Source organism: Bos indicus x Bos taurus, chromosome 10, assembly GCF_003369695.1.
Source record: "Bos indicus x Bos taurus breed Angus x Brahman F1 hybrid chromosome 10, Bos_hybrid_MaternalHap_v2.0, whole genome shotgun sequence".
Lineage (NCBI taxonomy): Eukaryota > Metazoa > Chordata > Mammalia > Artiodactyla > Bovidae > Bos > Bos indicus x Bos taurus.
Genome location: NC_040085.1, coordinates 19,950,385 through 19,955,783, shown reverse-complemented (window position 1 = coordinate 19,955,783; position 5,399 = coordinate 19,950,385). Strand labels below are relative to the sequence as shown.

Below are 5,399 nucleotides of genomic sequence, written 5' to 3'. Positions count from 1 at the left end.
GAAATAAGAGGAAATAAGTATCCCTCTGAGCTAGCCACATGCCCAGCTCTGTGGAGACTGAGAAGCATGAAAGGACCTGATTCCTGTCCCACAAGTTCATCAGCCAGCTGGGAAGACTGAATACACATGTAAGAGTCAAATAATAGAATAAGGTAGTACCTGAATGAGCATCCGAATGAGTGGTACCAGGAAATGCAGGAAATAATAAAATAGGGAAACAATAGATTCGAAAAGCACATTTATAAAACTAAAAAGCAGTGTGGTGAGGAGGGAACAACAACACTTGAGCCAGCCCTCCCTCCTTTTCTGTCCTAGGCCTGCCGCTTAACACATCTGTGAACTTAGCCTCTCCAAGCCTCAGTTTCCTTTTCTATAAAATGGAAAAAATAACATGGAACACACAATATTGTTTTGCAAATTGAATTGTACATAAAGCACAAGGCCTTGGCACACAGTGAGCATTTTTTTTTTTTAAATTTGGCCATACACTGCAGCATGCAGAATCTTAGTTCCCCAACCAGGGATCAGACCACCTGCAGTGGAAGTACAGAGTCTTAACCACTGGACCACCAGGGAAGTCCCCAAGCACTTTTAAACGATAGCTGTAATCCTTAGCAGAATACCTAGCACTGTGCCAAGCACGTGCTATATCTTCACTGAACGGTGGTTAGCGTACACTTTCCTCCTGTTGCTGCAGCACAGCCCTGGGCTGACTCAACTCTAAAGCAATGTAGTGCGTATCATCCAGGCTGCCTTTAGGAAAGCGGTAAACGATACACCCAAGGCAACTAGCTCTAGAATGTCAAGGGCTCTGTTTAATACCCCCATACCACACTAGGCATTTCAACATTTCGTCATGCCACATTGAATATATAAAATGTATGTTCCTCATTCAATATCATTCTTGCAGAAATGTATCTGAAATGATTTTTAAAGTTTTACTTCTGAAATTATTTGACTCCAAGTAACTTGGGATTGGCACTTCTCCTTCTCCAATCGTGGTATTGAGAATTCCAGTAAAAGGATGGGAAAAAAAAAAAAAAATCTAACCTAAGTCTGTTTTCCAAAGTAATAGACTTCTTATGGGTGCCAAATTCCAAAATAAGTGAAATCAACTTTATGTTACTGTGGTAGCAGGTAAGTAAATATTTTAAATTTGATTTTATAGTTGACTTTTCCTATATTGGAGCCAATATATTTTTTTCCTAGTCTCAAATATTGTAGGCCCTTGAAAACCTCCCAGACCCTAGGCACTGGGCTTTTAGTGCTTAATGGATAAAACAGCCCTGAGACTGTGACCACTGGGAAGACTTGTGATGAATAACTAGGATCAAACACACAATTAAAGGAACCCTTTCCTCAGACCTCCCTGAGTGGGACTGGCCAGTTGCACGGTCAGTACCTACTTGAGGAAAGCATGTTTGCAACTTAACTAGATTCAGAGCTTGCGAAGTCCATGGTCGTCACTTGGTTGGCATGAAATGTTCCTGCCAACCCTTGGCTCCTGCTGCCATCCCTACCCTCTCACACAAAAAGCCCAGAGGCTTGGGTCTGCAACAGGTAATGAACAATCACATGGCAATCCAACCATTCCAATGGGAAAGGTTCAGCTGCTGCTGCTCCTGCTAAGTCACTTCAGTCGTGGCAGCTGACAGCCTGCAAAAGGGAAATATATATATTGGGTTGGCCAAAAAATTAGTTAGAGATCTTCTGTAACATCTGATGGAAAAAATGAATGAAATGAACTTTTTGAACAACTCAATATATTTTCTCTCTGAGGTCCAAATCAACTATTTGCTGGATAATGCTCTACTGGGATCAAAAAGCAGTGTTTCGTTAGCTTTGTGGGGAGAAGTGCAGGAGAAGGGTGAGCTTGGTTGATGAACCAGGCTCCACCTTGAAGATAGAAAGGAAAACATCTCCAAAGTTTCCCATCTGGAAATCCAGATCATAGGAGTCTAAGTGTTTTTTGCCACTTTGCAGAGCATTTTATCTCAAAGGCAGTGAAGTCACACAGAAGTCAAGGTAGGGCTCAACATGCCAGCACAGACCTGAGAGGCTATAGCTAAAGCAAGATCCCCCACTTCAGTCATTTGCTCCCTCCCTTGATAATTGCTGTAATACTGCCAGTATTATCATTTACTAAATTTATATTTATATGCATTTAGTTCAAAGAGTTCTTTGAATATGAAACTGTGTAACATCATATTTCAAAGAATACTAGAGTGTCACTGGATAAATAGAAGTAAAAATAAACAATGTCATCAAATTGTTTAAAATTCTGGTGATCTTCCCTGGTGGTCCAGTGGTTGAGAATCTGCCTTCCAAGCAGAGAATGTGGGTTTGATCCCTGGTCAGGGAATTAAGATCCCACATGCCATGGGGCAACTAAGCCCACTGCTCCACAAAAGAAGCCTGCATGCTGCAACAAACCCAGTGCAGCCAAAAGAAAAAAAAGATTTTAAAGTTCTATCCAGATACTGTTTTCAGTTGAAGGCTCAGCCTGAGATCTGTTGTCTGTACTGAAAAGTGGGTAGAAACAAAGGCTTTACCTTCTTGTCCTAAAAGGAACTGCTGCTGCTGCTAAGTCGCTTCAGTCGTGTCCGACTCTGTGCGATCCCAAAGACGGCAACCCACCAGGCTCCCCCATCCCTGGGATTCTTCAGGCAAGAACACTGAAGTGGGTTGCCATTTCCTTATCCAATGCATGAAAGTGAAAAGTGAAAGTGAAGTCGCTCAGTCGTGTCCAATAGGAGACTTTCTCCTAAAGTCATCAGAAGGATTAGAAGAGAATTATCAAAGGCAATGGTCATGTTTCACTTAAACCACAAACAGACACACTCACTAGGCCCTGTCTCTATGGGAAACACGTTCTCCTTCCCTTTTCAGCCTGGCACTAGACCAAAGGGATGGGTTGAAAGTCAGGAAGCTCCAGTCCCAGCTCTGACACTCAGTTGGTGGCCTTGGGAAGGGCACTTGCTCTTTCAGGCCCTCCAGCTCTTTCCTCTGTAAAGCAGAGTTGATTGAGATGATCTTAAAGAAACTCCTCTGCTCTGATTCTGTCATTCCAAAACTTTCTCCACTTAGGGTGATATGTCAGTCCCAGAAAGAACCCAATTCACAGAATCCTGCTTGGCTGGCTGGAACACTGAGAGTGACTGTTTTTCTAGCTTCAGTGAGAAACTCGACCACAGAGCAGAGAGGAATTAGCCTGACACCACAACCTTAATATTGATTTTCAGGAATGTCTGAGCTAGCCTGGAAGAGCAAGGTATGGACCCTTGACCTACTTTCTTTCAAGACTGGTTTCCTTTTGTGGTCTGATTTCTCAGAGTTTCAAACCAGAAACATGGGAATGTGGAAAGAATAGGGGCTTTGGAAGCTGAGAAGCATCGATTCAAAGCCTGTAACACTCCCTAGCTGTATGATGATGGGCAATTTCCTTAACTTTTCTGAGCTTCAGTTTGCTTGCCTATTAAAAAAAAGAGTTCATACCTCATAAAACTCTTATGAAGGAAAAACTGTATACGTATTTATTGGGGGACATAAAATGTATCATTAAATAAAATGTATCTGCTGGGACCGAACAATTAAATGCCAGTAGTGTTTTTAAATATCTGAGGCTGTAGGAACCCTGCAATACTTGATTTACAGTATGAAATTTTTAGAAGGGCTAGCAGGGCACCCCCATGGTGACCTAGTCACCCACCTCCCACTTCTTCTGTGCCCCCTGTGCCCCCTGGGAGCAATGGCGCCAGCCAGAGCAGGATTCTGCGCTCTGTGGCTGCTCCTGTTGCTGGGGCTGTGGGTGGCCAAGGACCAGTCAGCGCCAAGCCTGGGAACATGACCCCAGCTCAGTGGTTTGAAACTCAGCATGTGCAGCCCAGACCTCAAGGATGCAACACAGCGATACACAAAATCAACAAGTTCTCTAAGCACTGCAAAGACTTCAACACCTTTCTGCATGAATCCATCTACTGCATGGTCACCACTTGTCGGACCCCCAACTTAGCCTGCAAGAATGGTCATAAAAACTGCCACCAGAGCCAAAGCCTATATCCCTGACTACATGTGAGCTCATCTCAGGAAGGTGTCCAGACTGCAGGAACAAGGAGAAGCAACTGGAGGCATTCTTCATTGTAGCCTGTGACCTGCCACAACAGAAGGATGACCTGAGGTACCACTGGTCCTGTACTTTTGGATAATGTTGTCTAAGGCCAAGTGTTCCCCTCACCCCAAGCCCTGCAGACTCCTGACACTGCGGCTGCCTTTTCCTCCCTTGAGTTCTTCACTAATCCTCACCCTTTTTGCAAATACCACTTCTCTCCCACGCAGCCAACTCCACATACTCTTAATTCCTTACGGGGTTTTGTGGATGCTCCAAATGATGAGGGAAGAGAGGTGATTCTCCTTAACCCTTCACTGCTGCTTACATTGTTTTCTGAGTGTGGATGCCCTGTGGCTCTTCAGGCACTAAGGCTCTTGGCATGGGTGGATCCAGGTTTTGTGGGGCTTATGGCACATGCAATTTTAGAGACCATCTTAAAGAAGAAGAACACAAAACTACAAATGCAAAGTAAAGTCAGGACCTTGGTAGAGCTGTGGTTGGACCATTCAGAGGGAACCCTAGGGGAGATCATTCAAGGAAGGAGGCCAGAAGCGTCTGTGCCCTGTTCACTGTACTGGACAAAGGAATGTGTCTGACTTTGCTACAATGAAAAACCTTTCTTTTCCTGATTGAATGTGTGCGCTACTGACCAGGGGAAGCATGGAGGTTTGGAAGCCCCTGTTTATCTCTGTGAAGCTTCAGCATCGTGTACCCTGCAGGCAGAAGAGACGGCAGCACCCTGAGCAGGCTCAGGCTGGAAGGCGCAGTTACTCTAGGGGGCTCTGCCTTCCACCCCCTTAAAAATTGCCTGGTGGGCCCACGTCACATGAAGGGGAGGATGGCAGGGAAGGGCAGGCTGAGCCCCAGGATGGTAGTCAGACCTAAGGTGGAACCCCTTGTTTATGTTCAAGACCTGACCTCATGCCTCACTGTTATGACCCAGAGCAGGAATCTCGGATTTTTGAAGTGAACTTACCTCCCTTGGAAATTTCAGAACCAGGACCCTCTAAAAATCTTGATCTGGTTCTAATTAGTGCTTCTCCAACTAACTGCAGTGAAGGATCAGTTTTGTATGCAAAATCTGCCACAGATCAGCACTTTCATAAAATACAATAAAATGAATTACTGGAAAAATGAAATAGAATATACAGATATAGAAAACACAAGGTCGGATTTCTTTATAATCAAATTCAGTGAACATAAAAGTGGTGTATCAGATTGGGATAAAAGTTTCTCGATGCTGCCTTTGATTTATGCTGCTTATGCTGCAAATTATGCTGCCCATAATTTC

At 44.2% G+C, this 5,399-nt stretch overlaps 1 pseudogene; it reads left to right on the top strand.

Annotated features, from left to right (window-relative positions):
- Positions 1-2,692: 2,692 nt before the first annotated feature.
- Positions 2,693-4,614, top strand: LOC113899991 (annotated as a pseudogene).
- Positions 4,615-5,399: the final 785 nt, after the last annotated feature.